Raw genomic sequence first — 24,528 nt, forward strand, 5'->3', positions numbered from 1 at the left:
CTATCAGGCAGTGGTTTTCCCTCCCTCTTCTTGGTCTATGACATCTAAGACCACCTTACCAATCTTGACCATGCTGGTTGTTCAGTTGACTTTCTTTGGGTTCCCACTCATGTGGGTATCCCAGGTAATGAACTGCTGATCCTGTGGCTGGAGGGTGTGCCCCTTTTGTGTGACCTCTCTGGTGCTGGGTTTGCAGCCTCATGTCCAATTCCTTTTTGCTCAGCCTTGAGCTGACTCTTGGAGGCCAACCCCCTGCCTAATAAACTTATTGCGATAAGGGGACTCTTGCCACATGGCCCACTGGGGATCTACCATCCTCTGCGAACTTCGTATTGGTCATACAAGGTTGAATCTAAGCCTCTTACTCCATAATGATCTGTAACCCCCACATTTTATGAGACTCCCCTACCATTTGGCCTTTTGCACTAAACACACTCTTCCATTCTCCATTATCACAGATGGTAGCATACAACCTTACATAGTTACATCTGTCTTTGGTTTTCATCATAAAAGTGGTTTGTTCCCTAGATTTAAGTACCTGAATTCTCTTCCACAATTGAAGGCTTTCATCATTGCTTTCATGCTGGTCAGGTTTTCCTCTCCATTTTGTGCTGTTTCATCACCACCCCCTCTTCTTGTGTCATCCCCCATTGTGTCGCAATCATGGTATGAAGTGGGAACTGGGGTGGGTTAGCAGTGATTCCAGCACCATGTCACACATAGCACCATTGGGGTGTCTTATGATCTCCCCCTTCCTCCCTCCAGTTCTTTAATCTTCCTGCCACCCCAGTATTCCATCTTCATTTGCCTGTTTTGCTTCGCCATCAAATAGATTGTGCTGTTGGTTTGCTGCTCCCACAGTCTCTGCCACTTTGGATCTTGGGACAAATGATGTCACTGTTTCGTTCCTCTCCTCATTCAGACAATCAATCAACATCTGCAGCCAGCAGGCAAGCAGTGAGACTTGGTATCTGCTCTCTTAGCATCTGTGTCAGGGTGTTACTAGCATTAATGACAAGTTTATTATTTGTTTTCAAATAAAAACAGCCACTTTTGTGCCCTGGTAAATTAGAACTACAATATTATATGCTTAAATTTAGGAAATAATGGCCCGCTAAAAACAGAAAATTCTGGAATATGAGTTATCTGTAACCAAATAACTTTTCAAAAAGGGGATTTTTTTTAAAAAAAGTAAAATTATACTGCAAATTGGAACCTGAAAGGCTTTCAGTTGGGTTATATTGCTAATTCATAATTACTCATTCCTAATTCCAACTGCATGTGTTTGTACTGATACTGAAATTATTATTTATTCACCAAATTTTTTTTTTGGTAAATGAGTTACATTATCAGGAAAATTGATTGTGAACAATCAGATGTTAGTGTATTCTTTGCTAGAATATGAAAATATTTAATCTGTTTAACAGTTGCACTAGTGTTAACCATCTAGCTAGATCAAAAATAAATATATATTACAAGTTGACGATTGCAACTCACTCTGTTGTCACGTTGGGACAGTTGTCAAATGTGTGGCCATCACCAGCAGTGCGCTGAGCCTCAGTCACAGTCATCACTGCCCAGCACGGCTTGGGAGGGGGCTGACCCAGTGATGCCAGCATTCTAGGCTGCTGGCACAAGCCGCAGCAGTTTCTGGTGGTCCCACGTGTCAGCAGAACTGCCGCACCAGAGGCCAGTGAAGAAGGAAGGAATATCGACATCTGACATTCTGTCAACAGTGAGGCCGTCAGAGACAGAGCATAAGCTCTGACTGTTTCAAGGATGGGGGAGAAAATTGGCCTTGGCCTTTCAAAGGAACCATCCCAGAATTTGCCTTGATTGATCTAGGGAAATAATGGAAAACCTAAAACTGGATGGCAGGACACGGAATAAAGCCATCATGTTCCTGAATGTGAGATCAACACACTAGCTAATGTGGTGTAAACCTTCATCCAGAAGTGTTCACAGTTTCTTCTGTATCAGGAACTGCCATGAGTATGCAGCTTGAGGAATTTGTTTTCTTTGCTCAAAACAGTCTCCTCTGTACTGCAAGTTTTCTCTTGTGACTCCTTTGTGGGCTATTGAAAGAGACGCCACTACTGGCATGAACAGCACCTCCACTAGCCTTCAGTGAAGTTACCATTTTGTTGGCCAGCTAAACTTCAGTAACTGAAATACCAGAAACAATTTCTGCCAGTACCTCTGTGTCACAGGAACAAACTGGCTTCAGAATTTTCCTCTCCAACATTCATAAGTAGTACATCTGGTAATTCAGAAATTTCAAACGGTTTTTCTTCTATACTCTCTACTTCATAAACATTATGTATATGCTTGCACGTATTTAACTTAATGCTATAACCAATACATGCATAGTAATATCTATTAATTCTTACTTTACAGTCAGTGCACACTAATTTGGAGTTACAGTGGATAATATTTTCTTCCACAAGGTAAACTTCAAGTGATTTTGTGGCTGGTACTTTCCAACCTCAGCCTACCTTTCTAGTTGAGTCCTTATTCATCAAAATACTGGATTCGTGCTTATGGTGGATGTTTTCATTTTACTTGTTAGTTTTGCTTTCACAATGACAATGAGCCTGTCAAACAGATTTGCTGTTACAAGCAACGTGAATGCAAGTACACCTTTATCCAAATGTTTCACCTGCTTTGCATTACCATGTACAGTAAGTGGTGGTAATATGCACCCCCCCCCCCCCCCCTTAATATCTTAATAATATTTAGCTGAACTCTAGTAGTGTATTAACATACCATTATTGGTTAATACTTAGTAGGTTGCATCTAAGTATTGGCAACAGTTTCAAATAGATTAAAAGTATGGTATTATTGCATTTTTAAGCTGTCTACACTAGTTTACAAGGTGTAAGTGACTGTAATGTGGACCTCAGGGTCCATATTATAAGCAGACCGTAAAATGTTTTTATTTCTGTTTTCAGATGCCTAGGACTAATCTGGCACCTAAATGAACCCGTAAAAGGCAGGTGTGGGATAAAAACAAAATGCGAGAGGCAGTGTCTGCTGTTGTAGTAAAAATCATGGGAGTTAAAAAAGCAAACATTGCGCTGTCCCAAAAACAACTCTGTGCCAGTATGTGTATGAGGCTAATACCTGACAGATGTTGAAACTAAAAAGTTTGGAAGAAAACCAGCTGCCCTGGAAAGAGAACTAGTGGTTTACATACACTATATGGAGGCCAAATTCTATGCTTTTACTAGTATGGATGTTAGAAAAATGGCCTACCAACTTGCAGTTGGGAATGGAATTGCAACAAACTTCAGAAATGAAATTGCTGGAAGGCCTTGTCTTGACCATTTTCTTCGATGTCATCAAGATAAGCTTTCAATTAGAAAGCCAACTGGAACATCATATGCTCGAGCAAAACGCTTTTCGCATGAGAGAGTTAACTCATTCTACGACTTGCTATAAGCTGAATTCTGGAAACATAAGTATCCAGAAGATCGTGTATGGAACGTTTAGAAAACAGGCCTTAGTGTAGTTCAGACTGATACTGCAAGCAGAGGTAAACGCCAAATTTGTTCTCTGACTGCTGCTGAGTGTGGGTCTCTAGTAATGGTCGTCTGTTTGCTGAGTGCAGGAGGTTCTTATGTTGCCCTGATGTTCGTATTCCCGAGAATGGATGAGGGGAAAGACCATTGTTTCAACTGATTTGCTGTACAAAAAAGAGTTAGAAGTCATTATTAAAGAAAAGAGAGGAAAAGAACTTTGCCAAAGACCCCCTAGTGAGATAAGCTTCTACATCCTTACATTTGTCCTCTAGCCATCCATGTCTGCTTAGCCATTTTGCGCTTCCTGTCGATCTCATTTTTGAGACGTCTGTGTACCTTGTTGGCTGCTTCATTTATTGCATTTTTATATTTTCTCCCTTCATCAATTAAATTCAATATCTCTTCTGTTATCCAAGGATTTCTAATAGCCCTCGTCTTTTTACCTATTTGATCCTCTGCTGCCTTCACTACTTCATCCTTCTACTGTATTTCCTTCCCTTGCCAAAGAAACACACTATATCATAGGATCCAACAAGTTTGCTTTCATGGAGCATCCACTGCCAAATATTCTCGCTGTAGTGAGTCTTAAGTGCACCCATAAATGTACGATCTAACAGTTGCAGGACTAGAACAATTAGCCTCAATAACTTCGTCATTCTTGGGCGGCAGTTCATAGTTACAATTCGCTGAAACCTGCCAGCTTGATCACCCAACCTGTTGGCGTCGTCTTTTTTACCTGTTCAGCTCCAGATACAATAACCTCTTTATCTGACGGCCTCTCAATTCCGATGTCAGTTTTGTCTTCCGGCAGGAAATCTGCATCGGTGAATACGGACTGGTCCGTGGGCCATACTCCAGTAGCTTTCAAACCTTTAATAGCAAATAGCATTGTTGCACTTTTGATGAAAAAAGCGTTGAAATTTGAAAGACCACCGCGGCCTGCACATCCCTCGGTCCATACGCGGAGTCGTTGGAGGGGAGAGGCGACAGGTATATATACCACACCGCCCGCCGGCCGGCATAGGACGTCAGTCAACAGGAGTAATCTGATGATGATGGCACGCTACGCCGTGACTGGAACACGATAGTGGGAAAAGGAAGAGAAGGAAACGTAGTAGGTGAATATGGATTGGGGTTAAGAAATGAAAGAGGAAGCTGCCTGGTAGAATTTTGCACACAGCACAACTTAATCGTAGCTAACACTTGGTTTCAGAATCATGAAAGGAGGTTGTATACATGGAAGAACCCTGGAGATACTAAAAGGTATCAGATAGATTATATAATGGTAAGGCAGAGATTAAGGAACCAGGTTTTAAATTGTAAGACATTTCCAGGGGCAAATGTGGACTCTGACCACAATCTATTGGTTATGTCCTGTAGATTAAAACTGCAAACAGGTGGGAATTTAAGGAGATGGGACCTCGATAAAGAGAAAGAACAAGAGGTTGTACAGAGTTTCAGTGAGAGCATAAAGGAACAATTGACAGTAATGGGGGAAAGAAATACAGTAGAAGAAGAATGGGTAGCTTTCAGAGATGAAATAGTGAAGGCAGCAGAGGATCAAGTAGGTAAAAAGACGAGGGCTAGTAGAAATCCTTGGGTAACAGAAGAGATATGGAATCTAACTGAAGAAAGGAGAAAATATGAAAATACAGTAAGTGAAGCAGGCAAAAAGGAATACAAACGTCTCAAAAATGAAATCGACAGGAAGTACAAAATGGCTAAGCAGGGATGGATAGAGGACAAATGTAAGGATGTAGAGTCTTGTCTCACCAGGGGTAAGATAGATACTGCCTACAGCTGCATGCCCGAGAGACCTTCAAGCACATTCATATTATATTAATATCCAGAAAAACTTGAATTTCAACACAGTCTAACATGTGTTGGACTGTGACGATACGGTAACAACTTTGATACAGCTTCCAGTTTGCGGAACTGGCGGCTGTTTAGGGGAGGCCCTTTGGGCCGGACTTGTTCTGGGTGACATCCTGGCGCTAAGGGCACGTGTCGGTTATGCCATCGGCACCCGGACTGTTCATTCGAACGTAGAGCTTTGAGAAGGCCGAGTTTATATCGTCATAGCATGGAAAACGCACGCTGGGGAGTCTTTCCAAACGTGCAGCGCAATATCAAGCAAGACAGATATTCTGAAAGTGTGTTCGAACATTGACCAAAGAGATGGAAGAACGCCTTGTACGCCATATGCACGCCATCTTTCTTCAGTACAGACTCGCCATACACCATACTGGCTTTCAGTTGGTGTTGGTTTCAAGTTATAGTCTGTCTGTAAACTCAAGAGCGAGCAGCGCTTTTGGTGGGGGAAGCGGCCTTTTCCGGGAGAACCCTGCCACTGGCCTACAGGGGCACCCAAAATCAGTTGCCTGTTACTTGTCTAGCGGCGTAGATCGGCGTGCAGTGGTGTACAATACGTCGTTTCTGTTCGTGAGATCCTTGTTGCCAGCATCAGTCAGTGACATACTTCGGTATCTGGAAGTGCTGGATAACAGCGTCGCATTGCAAGAAAATTGCAGAAGACGAAGAGGAGCTATTTGCGGAGTACATTTCCCCACCATGTTCTAGTTTTGGGTGGAGATTTTAATTTGCCAGATACACCAGGTGACCAAGAAGTCAGTATAAATTTGAAAACTGAATAAATCACGGAATAATGCAGATAGGGAGGTACAAATTGACACACATGCTTGGAATGACATGGGATTTGATTAGAATTAAAAAAAAAATACAAATGCTCAAAAAATGTCCGACAGGTGGCGCTTTATCAGATCAGAATAGCATGACAAAGCTAAAATGATGTTCGTTACAGGAAATGCTCAATATGTCCACCATCATTCCTCAACAGTAATTGTAATCGAGGAATAATGTTGTGAAAAGAACTGTAAAGCATGTCCGGAGTATGTGGTGAGGCATTGGCGTTGGATGTTGTCTTTCAGCATCCCTAGAGATGTCGCTCGATCACGATACACTTGCGACTTCAGGTAACCCCAAAGCCAACAATAGCACGGACTGAGGTCTGGGGACCTAGGAGGCCAAGTGTGACGAAAGTGGCGGCTCAGCACACGATCATCACCAAACGACGCCCATAAGAGATCTGTCAGACATTTTGTGAATTTGTTTTTTCTAATAAATCCCCATGTCATTCCAAGCATGTGTCTCAATTTTTAACTCTCTATCTACATTATTCCATGGTTTATCACTTTTTGATCACCCGTTAGACTGGGAGACTCAAACGTTTATAACGGGTGGCAGGGACAAAGAATCCAGTGAAATTTTTTTAAAGTGCTTTATCTGAAAAACTACCTTGAGCAGTTAAACAGAGAACCGACTCGTGGCGATAACATATTGGACATTCTGGCGACAAACAGACCCGAAACAGTTAACGCAGAACACGGAATCAGCGATCATAAAGCGGTTACTGCATCACTGATTTCAGCCATAAGTAGAAATATTAAAGAAGGTAGGAAGATTTTTCTGTTTAGCAAAAGTGACAAAAAGCAGATTACAGTGTACCTGACGGCTCAACACAAAAGTTTTGTCTCAAGTACAGATAGTGTTGAGGATCAGTGGACAAAGTTCAAAACCATCGTACAATATGCGTTAGATGAGTATGTGCCAAGCAAGATCGTAAGAAATGGAAAAGAGCCACCGTGGTACAACAACCGAGTTTGAAAACTGCTGCGGAAGCAAAGGGAACTTCACAGCAAACATGAACATAGCCAAAGCCTTGCAGACAAACAAAAATTACGCGAAGCGAAATGTAATGTGAGGAGGGCTATGCGAGAGGCATTCAATGAATTCAAAAGTAAAGCTCTATGTACTGATTGGCAGAAAACCGTAAGAAATTTTGGTCTTACGTAAAAGCAGTAGGTGGAGCAAAACGAAATGTTCAGACACTCTGTGACCAAAATGGTACTGAAACAGACTGAAGGCCGAACTACTAAATGGCTAATTCACAGAGGAAGACTGCACTGTAGTTCCTTCTCTACACTGTCGCACATATGACAAAATAGTAGATGTCGCAAGAGACGGCAGAGGGATAGAGAAACAATTAAAATCGCTCAAAAGAGGAAAGGCCGCTGGACCTTATGGGATACCAGTTCGATTTTACACAGAGTACGCGAAGGAACTTGCCCCCTTCTTGAAGCGGTGTAGCGTTCCGAACGATTGGAAAAGGGCACAGGTCATCCACGTTTTCAAGAAGGGACTTCAAACAAATGTGCAGAACTATAGACCTATATCTCTAACGTCAATCAGTTGTAGAATTTTGGAACACGTATTATGTTCGAGTATAATGACTTTTCTGGAGACTAGAAATCTACTCTGTAGGAATCAGCACGGGTTTCGGAAAAGACGGTCGTGTGATACCCAGCTCTCGCTATTCGTCCATGAGACTCAGAAGGGCATAGACACGGGTTCACAGGTAGATGCCGTGTTTCTTGACTTCCGCAAGGCTTTCGATACACTTCCCCACAATCGTTTAATGAACAAAGTAAGAGCATACGGACTATCAGACCAATTGTGTGATTGGATTGAAGAGTTCCTACATGACAGAACGCAGCATGTCATTCTCAATGGAGAGAAGTCTTCCGAAGTAAGAGTGATTTCAGGTGTGCCGCAGGGGAGTGTAATAGGACCGTTGCTATTGACAATATACATAAATGACCTTGTGGATATCATCGGAAGATCACTGAGGCTTTTTGCGGATGACGCTGTAGTATATCCAGAGGTTTTAACAATGGAAAATTGTACCGAAATGCAGGAGGATCTGCAACGAATTGACGCATGGTGCAGGGAATGGCAATTGAATCTCAATGTGGACAAGTGTAATGTGCTGCGAATACATAGAAAGATAAATCCCTTATCATTTAGCTACAATATAGCAGGTCAGCAACTGGGAGAACGCATTAGGAGTGATTTAAAATGGAATGATCATATGAAGTTGATCGTCGGTAAAGCAGATGCCAGACTGAAATTCATTGGAAGAATCCTAAGGAAATGCAATCCGACAACAAAGGAAGTAGGTTACAGTACCCTTGTTCGCCCACTGCTTCAATACTGCTCAGCAGTGTGGGATCCGCACCAGATCGGGTTGATAGAAGACATAGAGAAGATCCAACGGAGAGCCGCGCGCTTCGTTACAGGACGATTTAGTAATCGCGAAAGCGTTACAGAGATGACAGATAAACTCGAAGACTCTGCACGGAGACGCTCAGTAGCTCTGTATGGGTTTCTGTTGAAGTTTCTAGAACATACCTTCACCGAGGAGTCAAGCAGTATATTGCTCCCTCCTACGTAGGTCTCGCGAAGAGACATGAGGATAAAATCAGAGAGATTAGAGGTCACACAGAGGCATACCGACAATCCTTCTTTCCACGAACAATACGAGACTGGAATAGAAGGGACAACTGATAGAGATACTCAAGGTACCCTCCGCCACACACCGTCAGGTAGCTTGCAGAGAATGGATGTAGATGTAGATGTAACGAGCGTTCGATCGTCTGTTACGTTACAGCGTGTGTTAAGGAGGTGACACGAAAAGAACTGTTACCCGTTCCAAGCAAAGGGCTCCAATTTATGCAAACGTCTGTCACGCCTAAGGAAGGAACGCGTGGTTTACAGGGATCGCCACGAAGGAAAACTAGTAATTTTGGGAGGAAACCCGTCGTCGTAGACAATTTCATAAAATCGATCCTTCCACAAACGATGGACGACTTTTACTTAAACCAAAAAATAGTGCCGACATTACGGAAACTACAAATTGTCGTGAAACAAAAAACTCCAGTTTTACTCGTAACAGGCTCGCCAAAAGGAATATTTAACTTTTCTAAAATTCCATACTCTTTATGTAAGAAAGATTCTCTAATCTGTTTTGACACAAAACAAATAATCGTTGATGCTACCAAAACACATGTATCCTTTTTGACAGCTGATAATAGAGCAAATAGCCAATGCGTATAACATTGTCCACATACTTTTCACGTACGTTTACGAAGGCAGTGACAAAAAATGTAGTGCAAATCGGACTAGTACAACACAAGAAATTGTAAATTTCTTGTTACTTTTTAAACATTCATCGTGTTGCAAGACCTGTTAAGTTTCAACGCAATCCTTCAAAGGAAACTTCTATCCTTTAGTAGAAACACAAAGTGAGAATAATTCTTAAATTCTACAGTTTCATTGCGCTTTACGGGGTAGCAGTAGAGGAACGTACATTCACATGAATAGGCATTCGGTTCCATGTTTGTAGTAAAATCCCGACTTACGTTCATATGTTAATATTATTTACTCTATAGCGTTATGTTTCGGAAGAAGCTATCGTCTTTTGTATTCTTTACGGTACTAAAACACTTGTCTAAAAATTAACGCTGCCGGGCCGTGTATGCAGACGGCGTCGCTGCCGATTTAAAGCGCGCGCCGAGGCAGGGCGGTACTGCGTCGTGAGACAGCCTGTGGAGGCGCCCCGTGACGTGGCTGGGTAGCCAGAGTGGGGACAGACTGTAAACGGGCACAGTGAGGATCCATAAGAAACGCATTGTCGTTGATACAATCTGTCATATTTCAGTGTCAGTTAATAACGTATCTACCATTAAAACTTTCAGTAGGTCAGATTCAATGTATGGCCATTCGAAAGTCACAGTCGGTAGAGCGAAATGATGAGGTAGCTGGTAATGTGATTCTTGTTTGCGCCTCAGTGGATCCGAATATTTTTATTACTAGTCTTCGCTTTTTCTGTTAGGATCTGATACTTTTATTGCACCGTAAAGAAAGTATATTCTCTAATATTCGATGTTACATATGTACGTTCCATCTGAGGATGGAGTTTGTTCGAATGGTTTAATCTACAAGACAGATTGCACTACATGCAGTAAGATATAACAAGAAAGTGTAAAACAATTCTTTTTTATTTCACATGTTGTGAAGATTCTGCTGCTGAATAGGAACAAATATAAAGTAAGACTTTGAATCGCGCTATTTGTTACGGAGCTTCTCTTTCTGCCTTATAACATGTCCGTGGACACTACACGCAGAACAACGTGACTCTCACGTGGACAAGAGAGGAAAGGCGCGTTTTAATAGCGCTAGCTTAAGAATTTTACGCCCATGCATTTTGTAAAGTGGGTGATAGAGAGAAACGTGTGACGAGGGCCTCCCGACCGCTCGCCTGGTGCAGGTCTTTCGACTTGACGCCACTTCGGTTACATGCGCGTAGTTGGAGATGAAATGATGACGATTAGGACAACACGACACCCAGTCCCTGAGCAGAGAAAATCTCCAACCCAGCCAGGAATCGAACCCGTCTGTCACGCTGACCACTCAGCTACCGGGGCGGACAACCGGGTGATGTGTGACCCAGATGCTGCCGCTGCGGTCGCGTGTACCACGTTGACACGCACATGCTGTATGCACAAGTCAGAGCGTTCGGCAGCACTTTCAACTTGGCACGCTCAAGACACGTTCACAACACCGTCCGTGTAGTGACGGCATTACACTTTCCTAAAACAGTGCACGGAGATCGGCGTAAATACTGTTGAGTGGTACTTAAGATAGGGAAATAAATTAGTGAAATCAAGGTGAAGTGAAGTAGAAATTTAAAATTAATGAGAAACTTCGTTTAGCTTAGAAGAGTTACACTCTGGCAAACAACGGGCAGAGCAGAAGAGGCAATGACCGCGAAGTCAGCACATTCAGGAGAAGCTATCGTCCTCCCCCACGTAAGCAGAAGCTGTCGATTCAGCCGTCAGGGCATCGCCCGTCCGGCTCACGTGTTTCTCAATTGTCACACGTGATCAAAGGCTCTCGCCTACATTCCGAGAGCCAATGACCGACGTTAAGAAGATTCTTCGCGAAGCTTTTCGACGTGACAAAAGAGGCAACGACAGCGATGTTGTTCACCTCCAGTGAAGTGAAGTGAATAAGTACGCGAGACGCAGGGGGCCCGACAGGAGTAGCTTTCAGTTCAGTTCCGGTACAGTCGGTGCTCAAGACCGTCATGCAGGAAGATACTACATCGTACACAGAAGCACCGAGTCCGCCGCTGTAATGGAATAGCAAGCAGCAGCCTCGGCGCCAGAAGACAGAAGGTATTTGAGGCCAGATTTTTATGTACCCGAGTGACTCGTGAGGACGGGAAGGAGACAGCGCACATCCGAGTCGTCACCGTCCGATTCACGACTTCTTCCTCAATAATTAAACGGACCACCTCGCGATGCGCGTCTCCAGTCAACTGGGCGAAACGGCGACACGAGATACACACCGCCGTGCGTAATCAGACGCCGCCGCTCACGCAAGCAGAAGGCTTCGCAAATGACACAGTTGCCAGTATCCCAGCCAGAAACCCTTGTACAAAACTTTTATTGAAAGTTATCTTATGTAAAACTGCTGTTTCATTCTACCTCATACCTGAGGCAAGGATGAACCCACCCTGCAAAAATGTTGTTAAGAGAGAAAAAGTAATTTATTTAGTGTTTTTCACCCTGACATAATGCTTTAGAATCAAATGCCCTTTGCAGTAGTGCTCATCCTGACAGATGACCATCACAAACAGAGAAAACCCAGTTACAGTACGGAGTAGAGAGGAGCGGAGAGTATTCGTTGTGAAGGGGTGCCGTCGAGAATAGATACGATGTGTCAGGGGACGAAAAGCAGTTCGCTATAAAATTAACGAAGAATGCCAACAAGTTAGGAATTACTACAATAATAGTGACTGCGATATTTCTCTCGGCAGTTTAAACCGAGTAGGTGAGCGAGTAAGGTAACCAGGAAAATAACAATAGCTACAGTTGTATGCTATAGCATACAATGTAAAGTATTTCAGGCAAATAGTTACCACATGTTACAGGTCCTGTACTGGCCTTTCTGGATACAGAAAATTTTCGACTGATGCCCTGGCCAGCACATTCTCCAGATCTCTCACCAACTGAAAAGGCCTGGTCAATGGTAGCCGAGCAACGGGCTCGTCACAATACTCCAGTCACTACTGTTGATGAACTGTGGTATCGTGTTGAAGCTGCATGGGCAGCTGTACCTGTACACGCCATCCAAGCTCTGTTTGACTCAATGCCCAGGCGTATCAAGGCCGTTATTACGGCCAGGGGTGGTTGTTCTGGGTACTGATTTCTCTGGATCTATGGACCCAAATTGCGTGAAAATGTAATCACATGTCAGTTCTAGTATAATATATTTGTCCAATGAATACCCGTTAATCATCTGTAGCAATTTTAATGGCCAGTAGTGTATAAGAACAGTAATAGGACGGACCTGCAAAATTACAGTCCAATATCGTTGACATCCATTTGCTGCAGAATTCTTGAACATACAGCTACGGAAAAAATCGCAACACCACAAGCAGTTGTGAGAGATAAACGAAAGTTGGTAGGCGTGTTTCTACAATTGAAAAATGGTGTCGATTTAAATTTCGCGCCAGTCGCATAAGAATGGTGTTAGTAGGGGCACTGTGAGGGTGCAGATCAGGTCTGCTGTAAATACACGCCGTGGCGGTTGTGAGCGTTAGTTACCTTCTAGATTGGACGTGGTGGTTTGATCTTAGCCAAGAATGCCTTTGAGGAGACAGAGGCGCCATTACGATCATCTTAATGAGTTTGAACGAGGTCGTGTAATAGGGCCACGAGAAGCTGGATGTTCCTCCAGCGATTTCGCAGGAGACTTGGCAGAAATTTAGCACTGTATACTGGCAGCGGTGACCGCGAGAATGTACGGTCGCAAAAAGCTCGAGCTCCGACCGGTCACGTGGCGCCACCAAGAGGGAAGGCAGTCGTGTCTGGCGTACGTCTCTGGCACATCACATTTCTTCTGCAGTAGCAATTCGAACAGCAGTCGGCGACATAACGAATTAAAAATCGATTACTTCAGGGACAGACCCGAGCCAAGGGGCCCAGTAGCATGCATTTCACTGACCCCCAAACCACCGGCATTTGCGACACAAAACTGACATCGCACACCATTACAACACAATGCGTGCCCGTTTCAATGCTTGCATTCAACATTCTGATCGTTACATCTGTTATTAACTTACCAGCATGTCACTTTTGCAACGGCTTATTTCGCGCTTACGTTGCCCTGTGACGCTGCAATGTTAATTACTTAAATATCCTACATAGACAGACGTATTCCCGAAATTTCATTACTCTACATGATTTTTTGTTCGTTTGTTGCTGTGATTTTTTTTTATCGCCAGTTCATTTGTCCAGTCGCGGAAGCCGTCAGGCTCTAATGCCACCCTGCAACACACCTCTGCCAGGCAGGCTGCATAGAGCATAGCCCCTGTATATCAGTAACTGCACAGTCCAGCGAGCTAAGAAAGTTGCAGCTCGGTCCGCAGAGGTCCTTCGTGTACACGAGACACTAGAACAGGTGGTGCACGCATCCGCGACAGGGTCACTGCTGCTATGGACCTTCTGCTGCATCCACCGTGACACGTGCGGCCACGTGAGTGTGCCTCCCGGGCAGTCCCGTCGTAGCCGACAATTGGTGCCCACCGCTACGAACCCAGCATCGCCTCCGACTGCACACCGCCCTCGCTTCCTGTCCACAGTGTTAACTATACAGACGGCGCTTCTATGAAATCGGCAAAAAATCTCATACACCATTTAAAGAGTATTATGTCTTTGAAGAAAGCTACACTGTCAAAAATTCCCTTTAACTAACAGCTAAAATTAAAAACATTTCCAATTCCTAATGATGGTAATTTCGTATCCTTTAACGTAGTTAATTTACTTGCTAACATTCACATTTTTGAGACTATTAAAATTACTGATGAGAATCTTCTCCAAGACAAAAACCTAATGTACAAGAAATTAAAGATGTCATTAGGTTATTACTTCTGATACTCTCCTACAACTGTTTCCAGTTTAACGCTGAAATATATTTTACGACCGTAAGCCTATGCCGTGCCCATTTGTATAACAAGTACGCTTGCCAACAGTATTGTTAAACATCACAAAAGGCAGTACTTTAACAAATTGGTGTGGCCTGAGCAATTTTCCAGTCTTTAGGTACGGATCTTTCTGTGAGCGGTTGTATATAATTACTAAACATGGAGCTATTGTATCAGCACACTCAGAGGAACTTGACTGGTATACAATCTGGAACGGAAACCTTGCCTTTAATAAGTGATTTAAGCTGCTTTGCTACACCGAGGACATATGCTTCTCATTTTGGCACTTTCTGTTGACTGGGCTTCGGGAAGGCTTACTTCGTATTCTTTGCTGAAGGAGTTTCGGAAAACCACGTTTCTTAACTCTACTTTAGTGGCACTGTAATCAGTAACTCCACCGTTACTTTCGCGCAGTGAAGGTACGGATTGCGTCTTGACACTGGTGTACTCTATGCATGAACAGAATCTCTGGGTTTTTCGCCAGATTTCGAAACAGAGTTTTGTTGCGGAAATTATCAAGAGCATCTCGCACTGTAGTAACCGCTATATTTAGAACTTCTGCAAAACATTGCCAGTCTTCCGGATTTTGGATTCTTTTAGATTTGGCATGCTTTTTCGTTACTTCTGCAACAGCGATTTCACCCGTTTTGTCCATGGGGGATCAGTACCATCACTTATTAATCTATGTGGTATATATATCTCTCAATTGCAATCGATACTATTTCTCTGAAATCATTCCACATCTTTTCTACGCTTACATGATCAGATCGGAAGGAGTGGAGGCTGTTTCCTTAAAAATCGTTAAGAGCATTGTCAGCTTTTTTTACACAGATGTACTTTAAGTTTCTTTTTGATGGTTGTAGGTGTTACACTATTCAGTGTACAGGCAACTGACTTGTGGTCGCTAATCCCTGTATTCGTCATGATACTACCTATTCATCCAGGAATATTTGCTGCTATGAGGTCAAGTACGCTTTCGTAACCATTTATGCTTCGAGTGGGCTCACGAACTAATAGTTCAAAATACTTTTTTTAGAAAGCATTCAGTACTATTTCAGGTGACGTTTTAAGCCTGCCGCCGGCTTTAAACGTGTAAATTTTCCACCATATCGAGGATACATTGAAATCACCACCGACTATAATTGTGTGAGTGGGGTACCTTTTGAAATGAGACTGACGTTTTCTTTGAACTGTTCAGCAACCATATCCTCTCAGTCGGGGTCGGTAAAACGATCCAGTTTAGTCCGATTGACAAGTACAGCCTCTACCCAAACTATTTCGCAGGAACTATCTACTTCAGTTTCACTACAAGGTAAACTACTTCTGACAGCAATAAATACTCCAGCACCAACTATGTTTAATCTATCCCTTCTGAACGTTGTTAGGTCGTTTGAAAAAATTTCGGCTTAACTTATTTCCGGCTTTAGCCAGCTTTCCGTACCTATAACTGTTTGAGAGCTTCAGTTCTTTCTATTAGGGCCTGGAGCTCTGGTTCTTTCCCAACACAGTTACGATAATTTACAACACCGATCGTTTCTACAACCACCTTACTGTGTGTTACCTGCCCCCTTTTAGACAGACGCCATTTCTATGTTTTCCTGAGACCCTCTAACCTACAAATCCGCCCCCGCTACCCGTGTAGCCGCTTCCTGTGTGTAGTGGACTCCTGACCTATTAAGCGGAATCCAGAAACCCACTACCCTATGGCACAAGTCAAGGACTCTGAGGCCTACACAGTAAGATAACCACCCGAGCCTATGGTTCATACCTTTCACTCGGCTCTGCACCGAAGGATCACAGTCAGTTCTGTCGATGATGGTGCAGATTGTGAGCTCCGCCTTAAACTCGCTTAACCATATCCGCTAAACAAAACCAGAGAGAATCTCCTCCAATCCAAAGCGACACACGCCATTGGAACCGACTGGGGCCACCACCTGTTATTGGCTGCGCCCTGTACTCTTCATGGCATCCGGAACACTCTTTACAAATCAGGAATGACTCCCTCACCTTGTGCACACTGCCGTCCTTCCCCTCCTTGGCAGCCATGTTATTAAGGGGGCCCAATTACTCGCCTATTATTGGAGTTCCGAACTACCAGCAAATTCACCTTCTGTGAACGCCCAGAATTTGCGTTCCAAGAAGCTTCCTCTGGAGGCCCTACGATCAGCCCCTCGCAAAGTCGTTCGCTGCCTGCCACACTTTGGAATGATCTCTCACTCGACCACAGGTGAGGGATCAACCTCAGCGCTGTAGACCAACATAAATTTAGGCTAATGGCACCAGTGCTGCTCAGAAATCTGCAGTCTGAGAAGACAATTCACAAATGCAAGGGGAAAAGACACATCAATGCTGTAAGTGAATATCAGAGACTTATCTATTATAAAGAACGTTCCTAGATGTAGAAAGCGACCGAAATTGTTATTTCCACTGATGAGATTCTAAAAGAATTAACTTATATGGTAAAATAAACCAAGTCTGCTTTTCTTCATGGTTACGTGACGTTACGTATATATCTGTTTTGTATTTTTATTCGTCCATGCCTTTCGTTTAAGCACTCACTCAAGCTAAACAGGTCTCTGCTGCCAAGTCATTATCACTTGTCATCGATGAAGGGTGAAAAACAAAGGAAAGGGTATTCACTTTCTTTTGCCTGATGGCGGATTTAAGGAGTGGGTATGCATAGCAAAAGCGCATTCTTACGCAAATTTGGTAAAAATAAACGTACGTTTATACCGTAACAGCGTTGCGTACGTGGATTAGGACTCTAGAATCATATTGATATACTAAGAAGGACAACCAAATCAGCATCCGCTGAAAAGTGGATAGTAGCACGAGGAGATTTATTTTTACTTTGCAGACTCTAGAAAATTCGAAGCCCAAGGGCCAGTTACAATCGAGTCCGCACAATTCGAAGGATGTAAGAAAAAGTTAGAATTAATTATTCTATTTAACTCGCCTTTATTCCAGATGGAATCAGGAAAAATCGAAATAAAATTGCCACTTTTTTTCTATTGTATCCCCAGTTTTCTTACATGTTATTTCCTTTTGTATTTGAAACGGAAGGCACGCACAAATCTTCAAAAATACATAAATTCAGCTTCATTCATTTTTCAATATTGAACAAACTGTTACGAATGGATGCATTTTGTGAACTAAATTTCTTATAAACCACCTTATGTCTTTGGATTTAGCGTGTCACTTCTTATTTGTATCTGAGACTTCGGTTCCCAGACTAACCGTTAATGATTTAGCGTTCCGTTAAGCTATAACCTCAGACAAATACCCTTGCTACCCTGCATTGAGTAAGCCAATTCCATAAGCTTTCAGCAAGAGGCGGGAACTCGCCTCGCCGGTCTGCTTGCTCCCGCCTTTTAACAATTATCAGCAACATTATCTTTCTGCTCGATGATCGTTTGCAGCATGGATAGTAAAATCCCGAAACAATTCGTCACCTACTACTTCTCGTTGCATTCCACAGCGTCGAAACTCGTTTCTGTTTTACGAATGTCGGAAACTTCCTGGAAAATATCCTAAAGTGAAAAACGTCTACTTTCTCCGTGGTCGAAGTTCCTTGTGTGACAAAATGGCGTCAGATTTGAATCACTATTAATTACGAGACTGACAGTGCGCAAACAAAGGTTAAGTCCACGTGGTTGTCACTTATTGCCTGTATTGGCATATGCAGGTCATTGTTAGGAATCATCTTTATGTAAAATTATAAACTGGTGAAGCTGTTAGCTAGGATTCTCATTTGTGTGTCATTGCGATGAACAGCTTAGGGAGCGCCGCTAGGAGTAACAGAAAATAAAAATATTCGCTGGAATATAAACGAAAATCTATATTGAGTTTAAACCTACGACACATAGGAAGAATTCGTCTCAGGACTTGTAAATATGCTCTAAATTACAGAAAACGTGAGAAAAGCCCTCCCAGAAGCCTAAATAGGGCAGCGCTGAGAGAAGGTGACAGCTCCCTCAGAGTCGGAAGAAATTGCGCAACGCGATAACGTACTCAAAGGCTATATCGTACCCCAGCCACTGAAAAGTGCAAAATTGTGAGTGTGACCACTGTAATAAAGATATTGTTAACTAAATTTCATATTAATATGAAACACATGTTACGATTTTATCCCGACGTTTTCACGAAAACTCTACGGCCCACACCTGAACTGCACACACAGAAATTTATTTGCAACGGATTAATAATATGCTGTGGTATTTCGTGCACTGTTAAAACAACTGATGAAACAGACAGAATTATCTGGTGTAAGCTAGGCGTTGACTTGTAATTATAGAATGTCTGCGGGTCGTTTTCATATGACAGTCGCCTCGATTAGTGAAGAAGTTACTTCGGTTTTCTCGAGGCATTTGGGAACAGGTTGAAACAAACGATTAACAACCGTCGACTGCATACAGTCGCAAAGGCTGATTTCAAATGTCTTTGGTAACTGTAAAGCTACTTCACCTGGGTAGGGGGGACAGCTACTAGTCGGAGGTAAACACTTCCCCCTCACAGCGTTCTAATGTTGCCGGCTACACTATGCCACTCAGCGTCCGATGTAAACACAGCCGACAACAGGAAGTGTGACAGGACTACCAGACCGAGTTCAGAGCAGGAAACGGCCGGGGTCCCCGGTGGTCTAGTGGTAAGGGGGTCTGGAACGTTCCAGCGCCTCGGCTGGGGCTATTCGCCCCAGCCGGGCCGGGGTTCAATCCCCGGCCGGCGCTGGAATTTTCAGATTTCCGAACACTAGCCTCCACCTCTGCCCTGGCATGTGGCGCATGCCGGGCACCCCCGTGGGGTCCGTGCTTCGGATCCCACGTGGAGCTCACTCCCACACTACAAAATATACCTCATTATTCTGCTGCAATCACTTATTTTAAATTTTAATACGCACACTTTCTTCACCAGACCACATCTGCATATATTTTCCAGGTACTTTCTACATATTATATCTCACTGTCAAAAGAAACAGCATAGTATCATGAACATTTGTAGGATTACAACAATGAAATAATATCCTTACTAAAAAAACTAATACGTTTTATTTTCGTTTTTGTTCTAAATGCTGCTAAGATAACTACAAGAAATTGGAAGCTGTTTTGGTATTTAATAATCAGTAATTAGAAAAATAAATTTGGCTATAATACTGATACATATATTACATATTTACTTAGTACATTCTCAGTGCAGGAACAGGATAAATTGTTTCAATGTCAAAAGAAATGCAAAATATTATATCAAATTTTTTTTTAATTATTCAAGAGTCAAAATGAGATTATGATATGACACAGGTCACTAATGAGGTACTCTCTTTCTTTGTATGAAAGAGGATAATTATCCTGGTTTTATGTGAGCTAAATGTTAAATTAAACAGATAACATTTAACATTTAAAAAACGAATTTCTTGACGATTTTACTGACAGGTCTACATGTTTCATATTATATTTCTGACGGTAGTTAGCTGACATCCTCTCAGGCTCAGCTTTATATGAAAGTATCTTGCAGGTCAGAAAATAAATTTTATTACTACCTCTACAGATTCAGTTGGTCTATTGTTGTTGTACTATTGTTGCATTGCGAGAGAGAGACTGCTACTATAGCTGTTTTCTTTTTCTATTAAATTCCGTGCCATATCTCCATTCTAAATGCTAAAAATCGTGGATAAAACTTTTAGCAATACTATTTCCTTTTCACCACATCGCTGCTAGGTGTCGCTACTGGTCCCTCACACAGTCAGTTGTCTGTAGCGCAGGGCTTCGCTACCAGTGGACTCACTCTGCCGGGATTTGCTGCTCCATTCCTGAACCAGTACGCCGGCTGAAATACCCGCTAAATCCTCACACTAAACGAGAAGCGTAATAGCACCAATACCAAATAAGGCAACTCGTGGTCAGTGCGAATATTTTCAAACCACCACTATGATAACTCCTAGCTGAAAATACTGATACAAACTATTTGCAGAGGAATGGAGCACCTTACAGAAGCTGATTTAGAGGAAAATCAATTTGGAGGGTACAGCACCCATATTTATAACATCTTTCGATACAGAAAAAACTTTTGACGATGTTGACCAGAATATACAGTTTGAATTTAAGATGCAACCAGGAATAAAATATAGCGAGCGAAGCATTACTTAGAACTCCACCAGAAACGAGACAGCAGCTGTACGAGTTGAAGGACATGAAAGAAAGGAAATACGTGACAAGTGAGTGAGACAGGATTCTAGTCCATTCCCTCATGTTATTCATTCTTTATACAGGGTGTTTCACAAATCATGCTTCACACTACTCAGGGCTGTTCAGGGGACGTAACTGATGAAGTTTTACATAGGAATCTACTTCTGAAAACGTCATCCAGCGACGCTACAGAGCGTCAAAGTTATAGATACCGGTGCCTACAAAAATAGAGGGATCCCACGAAGATGTTACAACCTTTCTAAGATGATGCAGATGGAAAAATGCATAAATTTGAGATTATGTCCTTGTATCGGAAAATTATAACAGAGAACCTTTCTGTTACCTCAGTATGTACCGTTATCGTTATTGCTAAGATGTAGGACAGGAAACTTTCAGGTGTGGTGGTACGGAACGAGAGAAGAAAACAATGTGCAGTACACATAGGCTGTTACATGCATACATCAGGAACCATGAGCACTTGTTCATCTTCGCTAGCGTTCTTTGTAGGAACTATATCGCTTCTGTCCGATATTTTGAGAATGATACAATTATTTTTTCCTAAAACCTAGCAGCTGAATAGTGCTTGAAACGATATAAATGGTACTTATGATTTATGGTATGGAGACAGAAACGGTAGTTCACTTTAATGATAACAATATACAGCAAAATTCAGTAATGTTTCTGCAAAATGCCATAACACCCAAATCCTGAAATATAATCGGATATTTCGAATGTGGTACGACACCAGCTGTACAGTTTACTGGACAGATACAGAGTTTTCCGAAATTCTAGCACTTTTAGAGGGAACTAAGCGACAATATTTTTAATTTGAACCCCCGTACGGAAACGTATACTTTCCGTGCTACAGCCGTTTGAATACATGTTTGCTACGTGGGTAGGCAACAGGGTAGCCATCGTGGGATGGCGGAAGGGGTAGGGGAAGATGCTTACGTCGGATGTCATTCACAGTCAGCCCTGCCACTCTGACAAGGTTCGTGCGTCACTCAAGTGTCTCTCAGTATTAGAGAAATATTGCGGAGTGCACTTTTGCCGAATACACCGATATGATCCTACTGTATGGCGAAGTTCGTCGCCTTTATCAAGCTCGTTCTCAGCAGCGTCCAACTTCACGGCATACGCTTTTCGCCACAACTGCGCAACGACTTTGAGATAATGGTGCGTTCACCGTCAGCACGGGTGACTGCAGTGCTACAAAGAGACGCAGCGCACCTAAGTTTCAAAAGGCCGTATTGTAAAGAAGAGTGTTTCTGAAAACTTATCAAGTTTCCTTTCAATGAGTGGAATTGTGGAACTATCGATGTACTGGGTCACAGCTAATGACTTACTTGTACAAGTGGTCGCGTTACTAACATGTTTTCCGACGGCTGTAGCGAGGAAACGGTGCGTTACAGGAGATGGGTTCCAATTCAGAATACGAGTATTGTTTACTCATTCCCCATCTACACTAGGAGTTTGTAACGGAAATTTCGGAACATCGTGCATGTTTCCGGTATATTTTACAGTTGTTGTTCCACCATAATAGAAATTTCGAATACATTTCATAATTTCTGAGAGCTCATCAGGCGCGACTACCGTGTCCGCAGTATAAAACCCAGGGGGCCTCTTGCGTACGGGGGCTCTGACGCCCACGAGAACAACTGTAGGTAGAGAGCGCAACACAGCTTCTTTGATGGACATTTCACTCTAATGCTGCCAGATGTGTCTATTTTTAGAGGTATCTTGAACCGCCTCGCACCAGCTTTGAGCTTAAAGCCGAATGTCCCAAATTCTGGCCACTGCTAACATTCTGAAATACACTATCGGATCAAAAGTATCCAGACACCTGGTAGTGGACTTCAATATGCGGTATGACCACCTTTTGCCATTACGAGGGGTTAACCTCTGCAGGGAACGCTTTCAGTGTAGACGATATTTTATGCATCACACATGTTGAGAGTTTCATCTGTGTGTACGTACGTGACAATACACTGGCCAACAAGATCTCCACCTCTCTCCCCAATTTTGGAGCTATATGGGATTCTCCTTGCAACCAGGTCGAGATTTTGACGATGTAACAAATCAATTGAACTGAATATGGTACGACATCCGTCAGGAGGACATCCACCAACTTTATCAATAAAGATCAAGTCGAATAGCTGCTTCCTTAAGGGCCAGAGGTGGCCCAACGCGTTATGACTTTCTCCTGAATGAGTCACCCAATTTAACAGCAATTGTTATCATTTATTTGCCTTTACACGTACATCACATCTAACGATTTCCTTCACAATGGAATAATTTATTGGTGGTACTGTTTAGAGTGTAAATATGCAGGGTGTATCAAAAAGGATCAACCGATTTTTTTAAAAAAAGTAACTATTATGTTATTCGACATATGTGCGTGAATAGCGTACTGCTGGAAAGAGCAAACCCTACGGCTTTACATGGTTACCGCTTGGCAGCAGCACTGTCCGACCATTTCAGTCCTAGTAAAAATGGTGTCGCGGCGACAGGAAGCGTTTTGTGTTCTGCATTTTGCGCAGTGTGGGCAGTAATAAGTGTTCGACGTGACTTTCGTACAAGGTACGATGATGATCCTCCTACAGCACAGAGCATTAGATGATGGCATCAACGATTAAGAGAAAGAGAAGGTTTGCGGAAAGGCGAATCGCCGGGCCGTCCCCGAATGCCTGACACAGACGTCAAACGCATCCGCCACAGTTTCACGAGGGGTCCGCAGAAATCCGTTCGCCGTGCAGCTCGAGAGCTCAGCACGTCCCCGATGTCCGTCTGGCGTCTCTGCGTCGACGTTTATGCATCAAACAATATTAAATTCAGCTAATGCGAGCTGTTCGTGAGGGCGATACATCGTGTGAAGTTCCATAATTTCACTCTTGTCAAGGTGGAGGGTGGCCGTTTTCTCCCACAGTTAGTGTTTAGTGACGAGGCAACACTCCATTTACACAGAGAGGTGAACTGTCATAATGTGACAATATGAGGTACGGGACAACCACATGAAGGTGTACAACATAAAATAGACTCTCCTAAATTTAATGTATTTTGTACAGTTTAGAGGGAAAATGTGTATGATTCATATTTCTTTGCCGGAAACACTGTTACAGTAAGCATATATCTCGATATGCCTGAAAACTTTCTCTTTCCACAGTTTGATTCGAACGACTTCATTTTCCAATGCGATGGGGCACCGCGACAGTGGCATCTGGAAGTGTGGGAATTTCTAAATCAAACGATTGCTGAACGATGGATCGTTCACACTGGACTAAATCACTCACCCTTAGACTACTAGACTCCAAGGTCACCGCACCCGACTATATGTGATTATATATGTATGGTTTTGTAAGAGACTCTTTATGTACCTACATTACCAACAGCAACAAATGAACTGAGACATCGCATAACAGCACCTGTGGAAACTGTAACTCCAGACATGCTTGCTGCAGTGTTGGTACAATTTGAACACCGCATTGACATGTTCCGTGCATCTCAACGATGCATATTGAACACCAATGAAAAGGATGAAAATAACTTTTTTAGTTTTCGTACATCAAAGGACAAAATTCATTGTATTCATTGTATATGTTTCTTAGTTCCAGAAATATAGACGGCCCAGGTCGGATGATTGTTTTTGATACACCACGTATAGATAATGCACTTCAAAACCTCCCAATAATTAGGCCACTACCAAGATGGGAGACAACAAGTAGTCACACATGCGTCTTTGCATGTGTTGGATAAAAAGTGGTAGCACAATGCCATAATATGACGGATGTGAGTCATTCGGTACGCACACTTTCTGTTGCTGACAGATGGTGGGCTGAAGTAGTAAAGTCAGCAGCACAAGTCGTGTTTGAGTCAGTTGCAGTGTGTACTCTCTCAGAGTTGGAGAGGCTAGCTCGAGTGC

Source organism: Schistocerca gregaria, chromosome 6 (assembly GCF_023897955.1).
Source record: "Schistocerca gregaria isolate iqSchGreg1 chromosome 6, iqSchGreg1.2, whole genome shotgun sequence".
Taxonomy (NCBI): Eukaryota; Metazoa; Arthropoda; class Insecta; order Orthoptera; family Acrididae; genus Schistocerca; species Schistocerca gregaria.